The following is a 13,671-nucleotide window of genomic DNA, read 5'->3' on the forward strand; positions in this document are numbered from 1 at the left end:
CTGGATCTATTCTTTTTTTTTTTTTTTTTTTTTTAAATATATTTTATTGATTTTTTACAGAGAAGAAGGGAGAGAGATAGAGAGTTAGAAACATCGATGAGAGAGATCGACCAGCTGCCTCCTGCACACCCCCTACTGGGGATGTGCCTGCAACCAAGGTACATGCCCTTGACCGGAATCGAACCTGGGACCCTTGAGTCCGCAGGCCGACGCTCTATCCACTGAGCCAAACCGGTTTGGCATGGATCTATTCTTATTCATCAATTATGTTGATCATTATATCCCACATATGAGATCATGTGATATTTATCTTTCTCCCACTGGCTTATTTCGCTTAGCATAATGCTCTCCAGTTCCATCCATGCTGTTGCAAATGGTAAAAGTTCCTTCTTTTTTATAGCGGCATAGTATTCCATTGTGTAGATACCAGTGCCACAAGTTTTTAAAAAGTGCAATCCCTGACTAGTCAGGGGCACTGGTCCCTTTTTTCTTAGATTGTCAAATTAAAAATGATAACAGCTGCCTGGCCAGCATGGCTCAGTGGTTGAGCATCGACCTATGAACCAGGAGGTCGTGGTTCTATTCCCTGTCAGGGCTCATGCCCGGCTTGTGGCCCGATCCCCAGTGTGGGGTATGCAGGAGGCAGCCAATCAGTGATTCTCTCTCATCATTGATGTTTCTCTCTCTCTCTCTCTCTCTCTCTCTCTCCCCCTTTCTCTCTGAAATCAATACAAATATATTTAAAGTATCAGGAAAAAACATTTTTTAAAAAAAATGACAACAGCCAACACAACAATAGCTGTCTGCTCTGAATGAATCAAACTTATACCTTTTCTTTTTGTCAGATGGGCAAAAAAAAATTTTTTTTTTTGGTGTGCTGAATCATTTTAGTCATTAGTTTATGTGTGGCATGAGATGAGAAAGGTTGAAAGTCGCTGGCTTAGAGGAATCAAGATCCCCCTCTGGACCGGGGACGGGGCAGGTGCTTGAACAAATCCATGGTTCGAATTCAGGAGAGAGGAAAACAGAGCGAATGCGGGCTCAGCCGCCAGGGGTGCTGGCCGCGGCTGTGAAGCATCTGGAGACTGAGTTCATAACATGCCGCTGCTGCTTCCAAAGGCCCAGTGTCTCCTGTGAGCAATGAAATGCACACCCATGTGAGAGTGCTTTGGAGTGCAGCTGCATTGATAATGGTCTTTAGCCATGTATTTTCTCCACCCAGACATTGAACTATGATGACACTATCTGACTAGAAATAAGGAAGGAAGCCTTCATGTTGTAAGCCTTCAAATAAATTGCAGTTTCTGTGGGAGAGTCAGTGCAGCCCTGTCTCCCTCTGCTGGAATTATAGGAAATTTGCTTAAGGCAACTTTTTATTCGTTTCCAAGTCTGTTTTTAACAGAAACATGCAGGCCTCCAGGTTCAAATATAATTTTACAAGGAGTCCCTGGGTTTCTTGTTGATGGAGTGTGATCGCCTTGTCACAGTCCAGGGGGATGGTTGAGGCAGATATTGTGGGGAGAAGAGGAAATGCTAAGAGACCGTCTGGGCCTGCAGCCACAGTGGCTGTGTGGAGCCCTTCGTGGGGTCTGCTAGGAAGGAAGAGGGGGCGCCTCAGCAGCATTACGTGGTCTGAGGGCCGAGTACAAGATACAGGATTTCTTTTGTTGCCTCCAAACAACCCAACCAATACTGAATAACGGCAGTAGTTTGCAATGGAACGGTCCTTTGGAATTTACAAAACATTTTCACATCCTCAATTCCATTTGGCCCCAGATCCAGCCTCAGCAGTAGGCATAGCAGGTCCCCTTCACTTCATTGGTGAGGAACCTGAGGCAAGTGGACATTGACTTATTTTTCCCAGGACATGTGAATAAATAGAAAATTTCCTGCTTTTGATCCCAGGACCTCTGCTTTCCCCTTCCTGAAGTGACTGGTCTTGTAACATGATTTCATTTGTCACCCAGTTTCTTTACTTACCATGCTGCCCAAGGCATTTTGATGACAAGTCAGATCTTTTAGTTAATTAGTTCCAGATTATTCCCTGCTAATTAGAGGGACTGATTCATCTGAATGAAGTAGAGGTTTTCTGGCAATGGTAAGAATAAATTTTTTTTTAATGAGAAGCCGCATTTGGAAATGTTCAACTCTCAAAAGAAAAGAAAGAATGTAAATAAATTTTTAAGAACTCTTTCATATATATATGATTTCAGAGAGGAAGGGAGAGGGATAGTGAGACATCAATGATAAGAGAGGATTATTGATCAGCTGCCTCCTGCCCGCCCCCTACTAGGGATTGTGCCTACAACCCGGGCATGTGCCCTGACTGGGAATCGAACCCTGACCTCCTGGTTCATAGGTCGACACTCAACCGCTGAGCCACACTGGCTGGGTTGTAATTAAATTTTATAACAAAATACACAACACGCTTAAATTGAACTCATGGGCAAATGTACAGCGGAAAAGAAGGACCATTTCATGTCTGACTTTTTGTTATTGTTGTTTTATTGGTTTTGACTTTATAGAGAAGGGAGGGGAGAGAGAGAGAAAAACATTGAATTGAGAGGGAAACATAAGTTAGTTAGTTGCCTTCCGTATGTGTCCTGCAACCTAGGTATGTGTCCTGACCAGGATTTGAACCCGCAACCCTTTTAGTGTATGGGGCAATGCTCCAACCAACTGAGCCACCCCGGCTGGGCCTGACTAACTTTTTTCAGCATGTGACTATCTTGACTCACAGATTAACTTTAGTTGCATATAATTCCTTAAAATAAGTTAACATCAACCTCACTCTCTCTTTGAATCTGTTGAAAAAGTAAAAATAAAATAGCAAGCCTCAGAGTGTCTTCTTGTCTCCATTTTTTCAAATGACTTGGTTCTCTGCTTTAAGGAGGGGGAAAAACACTGGAGATCTTTAAGAGTCAGTGAAATGAATAGTTTTTGTAGATTTGAGTTCACCTTCTGCCTTCTGAGGGTTGGGGTTAGACTTTCCCTAGGGGAAAGTCACCCTGAATAGTGCTCCGTGCTCTGCCATGCCACCAGGAGAACATCCAGCACAGCTCAGATGTGAACATGAGTCACGGGCTTGGAGGGATTGCAGTCCTTGATCATGGGAGGCCCAAGCTTACCTTAGGGGTCTCCTAGAACCGTGACTATTCCAGCTGGGAGAGGTATTAGACCAGGCTAATCTACCTCATTTACCAACAGTAAACAGGTCCAGATGGGTTCTTTGGTTTTGGCTGCTTTCTCCAAGAGGCCATGAAGTCATAGGAGGAGGGTGTTTTCATTGGTTCTTTTTGGATATATCTGGTAATTTCCTGTCTGTTCAATGCCGGAGATAGAGCCATCCCATCCCTGGTGATGTGGCCTTTAGGCCCATGGCTCCTGCTTCTAATTGTAGGGTAGACGATGCTAGGGAGCAGTGCAGGTGGCTTTCTCGGTTGGTTCTTGAATTGAAAAGTCAGTAGTTTCAGGAGTTGCTGAGCTAAGCTTCACCTAACTTTAGAATTTCCACAGCTCATGCCCCGAAACTTCTGTGTAGGGACATGTAAATTTTTAGACACCATGAATGTTTTGCTTAAAAACCATGCTTTATTTTCAAGCCAACTTCCAGGTGTTAATTCGTGGTTTCTTGTAATTCTAAGATGGAAAAGAAAGAGAAGTTCTGCTTTGTCCATCCTCACCTACCCCCACCCAGTCATGCAAGGTGCCTCTCCGACTCGGTTACCCGCAGCCTCTCAGACAGAAGGAGGCGCCGGAGGTGCTGGAGAAGCCTGTGGGAAGCGAGGCCACACTGCCCAGGCGGTAAGGACAGAGACATTGGAGTAATGACCAAATGGCCTCGGGTACGGGGTTGCTCCCTGCTTCGCATTCAATGCCACAGGGCATTTCCCACCTCAGCTGGACACGCTGTGTGTCTGGGAGAGAGCCCAGTGTAGGAGCTCCCGGTACTGTCCCAGAAGCGGGTTGGTGATTCTGATTCTCTCCTAAATACACAGTTTGCACTAAGAATATGACGGCCCAGCAACCTCACTGCAAACCTCCAGGAAGACCAAAATGGAAAATCATTGAGATTTTAGGCAGACTTTCACCTTCCTTCTGTTACATCTAAAGATAAAATGTCAAAGAATTTGACTATAGCAACCCTCCCACAAGGAAATATAGGCTGTGGAGAAAGACAGTTACTATAAAGGAGGAGGAGATACAATGACATCTTGTTAGAAAGGCAGATGGCACAATAGTAACAGCTCCGATTTGAGCCAGTTCTACCAAGATTCAAAGCCCAGGTATCCTTTACACCACCTGTGTGGCCTCTGGGAGGTAAACCTGTCCAGGCCTCAAGTTGTCCATCTGCAAAATGGGAATGATAGTAACAATACTGACTTCTCAGGGAGGTGAGTTCATAGACAAAAGGGCAGGACACCTGCAGAATGTTCCACTGCCGTCTCCCAAGGGGAAACTGTGTGACTTTGTCATAGACAACACCACCATCTGGCACTTACACACAGAGAGAGCTTTGTGCTGACAGATGCTTTTCACACATTCTCCCACTCGAGTCTCACAGCAACTCTGTGAGGTGGGCTAGGTGCGAAGTAGTGCCTCTGTTTTATACATAAGGAAACTAAGAGCCCAAGAATTTTCTCCCCTGGAAAGTGAAGCAATTAACAGCCCAGCAGAAGTGACTCATCTCTAAATTGTAAACATGCATTTTCATACCAAGCCTTTCTTCTTCATTTGGTTACAGTAACAACTTTTTAAGACTGCATAAACTGGTAATTTTTTGAGTTATCCTACCGATTTCTACAAATGCTTCTCTCACCCCTGTATCCACTCAAAACAAGGTTCAAGTTGTGTATTTGCTGCCTCTGAGCTTTAGCAGAGCATCTATCTTAGATGAGCATGTTTCAGTGCTAAGTCAGGCACACGCACGCATACACCTGTCAGTATCTTTATTCATAAGTTATAGATTTATTATTTATTATAACTATTATAAGAAGCTTTATTTCTCCAAACTGGAAACAACTCAAATGCCTATCAACAGGAGAATGGGTAAAGAAATTATGGTTTATTCATACAATGGTACACTACTCAACAGCAAACAGGAATGAACTGCACTTATGTGCAACAACATGAATTCATCTTAAAAATATTATGTTGAGCCCTGGCCCATGTGGCTCAGTTGGTTGAACGTTGTCCCATGCACTGAGGTGGTTAGTTTGATTCACAGTCAGGGCACATGCCAGGGTTTTGGGCTCAATCTCCAGTAGGAGGCATGCAGGAGACAGCCAATTGATGTTTCTTTCTCTCTTTGTCTCTCTTCCTCTCTCTCTAAAATCAATTTTTAAAAAAATATCAAAAAAGATTTTTAATATATTATGTTGAGTGATAAAAGCCAGATGCAAAAGGTCACATGCCTTATGATTTCACTTATATAGTTTTAGAAATTACAAAACAAATCTAATGGTAATAGAATTCCTATCAGTGGCTGTGAGGTCAGGAGGAGGTGAATGTAAGGACTGACTGGGAATGGGGCATGAAAGCACTTTATACAGCGTCAGAAATGTTCTATCTCTTGATAGGAAGGGAGTTCATGGGTGGACACATTTGTTAAAACTCCTTGAACTGAACATTTAAGATCTGTATGTGAATCATGCCTCAGTAAAAGCTATCAGCTGTAAGTAGTTGCACAGTTATTTAATAATCATTTATTAAAAGGTAGCTTTTCCAGAAATACAGATATGACTAGACATGCCAATTATTTAGATGCCCATATTCATGTGGACTATTGATTAACATACAATAAATAAAAGCAGAATACTATTGTAGAACACAAAACATGTCTTTGTTCTTGAAACTATAACCTTAAGGTCAGCGGTAACTTGAATATCAGGCTCACAAATGGTCCAGATTAGGAACCCATTTAGTAATACATTGTTATTCACATTACTTTGGAGTCCTGTTTCTTTTAAGAAAGAACCTCCAGAAAAATAAACTCCAGCTATTTGTCTCACTCTGGTATTCTTCTTTATTTTAACACACGTATATCATATTTGCTTACTGACTCTGTTTCTTAAAGATAGTCAACCTCTCCTCTGTGGTCACATTTACATCTTTTAAGCCAGCAGGGTATCTCACAACAATGCAGTATTGTTGACTAAGAGGATGGGGTGACCCAGGGCAAACCCTTCAGCGCTCCTGGGAAAAGGGCTAAGGATCACCAGAGGCCTGGTCATGCCCTCTTCAATCTAGTAACCAAGGCCCCTATGAGAGCAGGGAGGACAGGCCAGCTTGACCTCTGGAGAGAGCAGCTCAGGAGTGGTCACTGAAATAGATAGGCAGTCAGGGCCTTCACGGTCTGTCCTGAGGAGAATTTCCTTGGATGAACTGACCCCAAATTCAGCAGAGTTTGGGGGAGAAGAAGAACTTCCCTCTTTCAAAGTGAACACTGGCAGGGACCCAGGGCCCAGGTCCTATTTCTGGGCACAGAAACGTTCTGTCTCTCTGAGCTCTGTGCTAACAGGAGCTCCTGGCATTAGTGCAGTGTCTTAGAAAGACCCATTTATTTCTGACCTGTCTGCTTCACACTTGAGATAGGAACAAGGAGGTATCTGGGTGAGAGGGAGGGAGGAGGCGATGGGTAAACATGTCCTTCGATATGAGCTTCCTAACAATTCTCAGTTGGTGCTTCATGGACATAAGTGGGAGTGTCTTTGGATGATATGGCAGGAACTGCTCTTTCCTCCACTATATGTTTTTCCTCTTCTTCCAGAATTCCTTATTATTAGCTAGGCATATGCCTATGCAGAGTAAATACATTTCCCAGCATTCTTTGCAGCTAGATGTGGCCATGGGACCAAGTTCCAGCCAATGGGAGGTGTGTGGCAGCCTCCTGGAACTTTCCTTGGAAGATAGCTGACATGCTCCCTTTCCCCTTCTTCATCCCTTTAAGCATCCTGCTTCTTCAATAGCAGAAATGATGGCTTAGCACAATCTTGGGCCATGAGATCAAGGGCCATACTCCAAGGCCTCAAGCAGTGAGCAGGAAAGAGCCCAAGTTTTCAGTCCCTGAGGACTGCATGGAGCAGAACTGCCATTCCATCCTGATGCCATCTTTAAACTCCTTTCTTTGAAGCTTGTGTTATTTTACTTGTAGCTAAATCTAATTGAAATCTAATTGAAACTGATGTAGGTTACATTCAATAAGTCACTGTCAGCAAATGCATAAATCTGATGGTATTCAATGATTGTGTGGGGGGTTGTGTGTGAAATAAACTTTCCTCTGTTCTCAAGGTTCTTCTGGCTGGTCTTAATAATCATATAGATGTGAGACAGATTAGCAAGAGAAAAATACCAAATTTAATACATACATATGCATGGGGACTCTGCATATATGAGAGAGCCGGGACCCCACATGCACGAGAGGGTGAGAGACAGAAAAGGAACATGGGTATAGAACATTCTGAGCTAGGGATGAGGTGCCTTGTAGGCTTCAAAGGGTCATTGCAGGATGATAAGAAGAGCAGGTGTTTAGTAAATAGGAGTTTGCCCAAAGTTCTTCTAGGTAGTCAAGGGAATGGCAGAAGCTTCTCTTGGGCATGAAGCTAAAATTGCCTTTAGCTCAAAATAATCTGCATACACTACAAGTACATCTTGGGGTGACTCATTCTGAACCCCCACAACATCAAGCAGATTTTTTCAAAGGAGTTTTCCTGAGGCCAGAAATATATTCTAGGAAACTCAATAAAAAGCATGATTCAGTGACAAATCCTGAGAGGTGGGCCACTTTACCTATCATCCCAACTTCAGTGAGAACACATTACATACCAAAGTCTGGGTGTTCACAGGTGTCCCATGGGTCAGAGGGCCGAGAGGCAAAGCAAGAAATCACAACCCAGGTCACGTGCTGTCACCCATTTTATGTAATTTGGTGAGTATTAACTAATTTGAATTCTGTAACCTGCAGAGGAGGGTAGCTAAGTAAACACCTTTCCTTTAAAAATTAGGCAAGTTACTCAACCTCTCTGGGTCTGTTTTCTCACCGGCAAAATGAAGAACAACCTTGCCTTAGAATGGTTGTCCCCAAAAGTGCCGCTGGTCCAGGATGAAGTTTTCATCTGTCCTTTGATGAAAATGTCAGGATAAAGTACAAACTGTGTTTTCCTGAATCTGCATTTTAACAAGATCCCCAGGTTATTCTTATGCACATTAAAATGTAAGGTGCCTGGCCCTAGCTGGCTTGGCTCAGTGGATAGAGCATCGGCCTGCAGACTGAAGGGTCCTAGGTTCGATTCCCATCAAGAGCACATGCCTGGGTTTTGAGCTCAATCTCCAGTAGAGGGCATGCGGGAGGCAGCTGATCAATGATTCTTATTGATGTTTCTATCTCTCCCTCTCCTCCTCTCTGAAATCAATAAAAATATTTTTTTTAAAAAAAAAAATTTAAGATGCCTGGGCTAAATGGACAAGATGAAGAGCATTCATTAAAATAAACCTGGCCAGGTTAACAATGGTTTACTACAGCTGAGGTTTATTTTTCAATTTCTCTTTTAAAATAAATCCCAAACCTAATGTTCTCAATGGCTGACCCAAATATCATTCCATAATGACATCTGAAGGTCCAAGGGTGAGGATTGAGTGTTTTGTCCAATCTGCTAATGGAGAATGTTTTTATACTGCAGTGTGGACGCTCACGGGTGGCTCTGGAGGTTGGTCAGGCTGGGACCTAGGACCCTCCTAGCACAGGATTTAGCTTTCCTGCGCACAGGCCAGCACACTTAGCCTCAGACACATGTTGGGCACATTTGTGGGTGCCATTTTAACTCATATCACATTTCCTAGTGATTGGTGGGGGCAGTGGGGCTGGGGTATTGACTGTTTCCAACCCAGTGTTAACCCCCCAGCCAGACCTGTCTGTTCTACAATAAAATGAAAAATGGAAGAGGTCTCTAATGGTGTAGTGGGTCTGTGAATTCTCTTTGCATTCATTAAATGACTATACCATTTAAACAGTGGTGGAATTCGGGACCCCCTTCCCCCCCCCCCCCCCCCCCCGCCAGCAAAATATGGCATGTTGGCCTATTGAATATTTGAGAAATGGCATATTCAGGAACGACTTTCTGACCTTCTCCTGAAGCAGGTCATAACCCTCATGTGGGAAGTGCCCTCCCTGTACCTAGGAATAAAAGCATCTGGATGTCCCAAGATGAGGGACACAGAGAGGAATCTGAACACATAGGCCTTGCTAAGTTTCCCGCAGTGGACCACATTCACCAAATATCTTTTGTCCTATCATATCTTTCCACAACTATCCACTCTTCTTCAAAGCTAGCATAAAAACACTCAAGTTTAAGTGTTTCTTTGGGTCTTCATTTCTGTATAAAGGCTCCCGTGTCAGGTAAAACTTGTATTAGAAAATGTGTATGCTTTTCTCTTGCTAATCTGTCCTTTTCAGTTTAATTTTCAGACCCAGCCAGGGACCCTAAGAGGATGGAGGAAAACGTTTTCCTCCCCTACAACAGCACAGGTGGTGGGAACCCATACTGCTTTGTGCTGGCCACCCTGAATACCTGTGTGTCCCACTGACCAGCTTCCAGTCTCAAGGATCACATCCTAGTTGGACTCCAGGTTTCTACCTGGGTATGGGGACAGCTCTGTGTTGACATGTTTTAACACAACCCAGACCAGTTTGGGTTTCCTTTCTACTCTTCTTCAACCCCCTCTCTGTCCATCTAAGTAAGGGAATAAATCACCTTTTCCCTGAAAATACCACGAGAAATAAATTGTTTCATGTGAAGTCCACCTACCTGGATGTGTTGAACACAGTTATGGAAGGCAGCGCACTTTAGTGGGTGTGTAGTAGGGGAAACCTTTCCTACCTCCACGGGGTTTACATGTGAACTGAATTAGGAACCACACAGCCCGCTGTCACCATGGTGCAAGCACAGAGAATGCACTCAGTACTTGACACTTTACACAATGCAGTTGCTTTTACATTTGTTCTCCCGTCTTCTGTGATGGCTGACCCCACTGTCTTCTGACCCCATGTGTGTGGGAACGAAGGATGGCACACATTCTCAAGACGGCTGCTTCCCAAGCTCTTGTCCACAGACCTGGTGACAGGGTTATAAACACTGTTCTTGGGCCACTCCCCCAAATTCCAATATAATAGTTTGAGGAACTAACATGGAGACCAAAACCCTCATTTGGGCCAAGTATGCCACAATGTTATTTTTAAATCCACCAAGAAAACAAGAGTTTTCTATAATAAACAGCAATAATTCTCTTAACATTTTTCCTTCAGAGAATGAAAACCTCCCTAAATCACTTGTAGTTGAGAGAAGGGTCCCCATTCTTTACCAAGGAGAGCTGTCTACCTGTGCACTTGACCATACCTGGCCTCCAGCCTCCATCTTGCCACATCTGTTCACAGTCTTTACCCTCAATTTTTATGGTCATTGTTTGCCCCCAGCCCTATCCTCCTCCACTTGAGAGTCTCCCTTCTCCCAGTTTCTATGACAACAGTCTGTTTCTCCTTCTATTTCTCTGATCAGTCCTTCTCTTCCCACATAGATATATGCTCCCAAGCTCTTGTCCGCAGACCTCCTGTCTTCTGCTTTTCTCCTTCACAAATTTAATCCACCCAGATAGTTTCACTGAGCACATCTAAGAGGGTAGTCCCAAATCTTCCCCTCCCTCTAGCCCCGGACCAGCATTTATAACTTTTCATTTGACATTTCCTCGTGCTTGCCAGACCCAAACTCCTCACCCTCTACATGGAATAGCTGTTGCCCCTGGCTTCGCAGTCTCTGTTAACACCAGCACACAGGCTGCGGCTCTCCCACATAACAACTTAACATGAACTTTCTCCACTATTATTATCATTATTTTCTTGCCTCATTGGTTCCCTCAAACTAAGCCGATTTTCATTTTTCTAATTCACAGTCTTCCTTCCACAAATGTTTACAAAAAGATCAAAGTATTTTTGAAGAGTTATCACTTTCTAAACTTACACAGAGTGCAGAGCTTTGATCATCTTTGACATGCATGGCCCAGACCAGACCAGTCAAATTTCTTCCCCAGGAGTGGAATGAACGTAGAAGAACCCTTGATACCAGGGCCATAGAACCAGAAGGATGAGAACCCGGGACTTTTGTACATTTGATTGGGTGTCTGTTCACTGTCCCCTGAGCACACCTGGGCTTTCCTTCTGCCATGTTATCACCCTCTCCCCTCCTTTTCTACTAGTTGAAATTCCATCTATCTGTTGCTCAAAATTTAACACAATCAGCATTTATTCCTCAAAATTCTGTGACCTCCCCTCCTTTGAACCACACCCACTACAGTGTTAGCTTCTTAACGACTAAAAGGTGTTTTCTAATAATTTCATTATCTGCCATCACCCCGACCCCCACTTGGGCACAAAGCCTGGAAAACAAGTGTGCAATAAATATTGACTTCTTGGTGTCAAAGAAGTATGTCCAATCACCAGTTTTTGTATAGTTCTTTTATTCTAACATGCATATTTTCACAATTTAATATTGGTGAAATCGGGGTTCATCTTGTAATCATTGGCATGCTATAATTTAAATAGAAAATTTTCTTTCTTGAAGGAAAAATTGATGGTACATAAAATATGGGTGCATCTTACTTATATTTGATGGTGTCTTAGATTCAGTGCAATAAAGTATCATTCAAGCATCCCTGAAAACATTTGTTTGCTCCTCTGTCTGTATGCCCTGAGGACGAATCATTTTATGTTCTCAACATTTCCTTAGTTCCTATTTTCTACTCCGACCGTGTCTCCTCTTTACCTCCTTTAATTTTTCATTGTTCTCAAGCAGAGTCAGACTATTAGGTTGCAATAAGGCAATCACATGATAAAATGCTGCTATATGTTTGTTATAGAATTAACTCTAGCTAAATATATAAGCTAGTTAAAATGTGTGAACAAGCTACCATGTTATATAAGCATCAATTTATGAAGACAATGTAGTCAGAAGCAGAGTAGTGTTGGAATTAAATAAGATAATCAAAGTAATATGATATACTTAATGACAATATAATTATTATCCTTTGAGCAGCATTGTGACCTAGGCGAGTCTTTAGAGAGTAAAGGTTTCTCAACAAGTCCAGATGCCCTGTCCCATCCAATTATCCTTGTTTACACACTTTCATTCTTCATTTGCTTATGAGGCTGGAAAATCCAGTGGACTCGGGCCAGGCAATTCCATGGAGAGGAAGCTGTCCTCACTAGCACTGGCTGGGACACCTGCCATGACCCCTAGCATGGTAGAAAGAGGGGCGTCTCTCACTTCCTCTTCCCACAGCCTCGGATCCAGACAAAACAGATGACTTGCCCCACAAGCCCTATATTCTGCAACCCCAAACTTTCCTGCCGCTTCCATGCCTTTGCTCAGGCAGATCCCTTCATCTACACAGGCGCTAATAGTACTTTCTATGACTGTGGGGATGTTCTACAGATCTGCACTGCATAATACAGTGGCCATTAGCCATATGTGCTTATTGAGCAGAGCACTTGAAATGTGGCCAATGCAACTGAGAGACTGCATTTTTTACTTTATTTAACTTAAATTTAAATAGATACATGGCTAGTGGCTACTATATTGGACAGCAGAGATCTAGAATGTTCTTTTCTACCTGTGCATCTAGCATGTACATTTCTTCTTCTCCAAATCCTTAAACTTCTGGAAAATTATTAAACCTGAGAATGGTCTTGGGGACCTTCTGAACTTGTAGTTGCCCAAGGTAATCTAATTCATATTGTTGCCGGGAGCTGGTCACACTGAGAGTAAAGCATATGGAATCACACAGCCCCTGGGCCAGTGGGCTGGAGGCCACAGTTCAAATGAGGGCTGGTGGCCAGAGGTGATGAGTTTGGTCCTCAACATGAGCAATGGGGTGGTGAAGCAAGTGTCTGGGACCAGGGTCACACAAGGAGTGTATATGGGAACAGAGGAAGGGGTGGCTACCTGACCTGGGGATAGGAGGAGAGAAGCTGGGATGCAGAGAGCAACTGCGCAGTCAGTCACGCTGAGGGAGTGAGAGGATCAGGTAGCTACCGGCCCCTGACCTGAAACTTCTAGAGGCCCTGGTATCCATGTGTGCTCCAGTCCTCAGGAACCTTTAGGAATCCTGCCCCTGGGAGTCATGAGCTGTGGAGCAGATTCCACAGGCCCATGCTTACTTCAGGCAGGGTTATGCTCCCTCTTTGGCTGTACCATTTGTCTGTTCTTGACCAAAGCACAGACACCCAGACCGTGAGCAGGAAGGTGGTAGGGGCAGTGGGGAAAAGAGCAGAACAACTTCCTTCAGTAAGCAAGAAATGTTACTGGTTTAGAGGGCTCTTTCCCCCAGTGCAGCCTGCTAATTCCAAGTGCTAGGATTTAAAGTAAAGGTCACCTTCTCAAAATCACATCCTCTACTAATTAAAGATTCTACTCTGTTCACTGGGGAAATGGTCATTCACAATTTACTGTAGATTCAATCAATCTGATTGCTTTCCTAATCTGAGCTTAGCTGCATTAGAGGAAAGAGTCACTAGCTTGTGGAAGTGAGGGAGAAATTATTCTCGGGTGTGGGTACTCTGGTTGGCATGGGGGTACTCCCTGGGATGAGGACAGGGCTTGGACACAGGAGTTATGAGGATACCTT

This window comes from Myotis lucifugus, unplaced genomic scaffold (genome assembly GCF_000147115.1).
Source record: "Myotis lucifugus unplaced genomic scaffold, Myoluc2.0 scaffold_96, whole genome shotgun sequence".
Lineage (NCBI taxonomy): Eukaryota > Metazoa > Chordata > Mammalia > Chiroptera > Vespertilionidae > Myotis > Myotis lucifugus.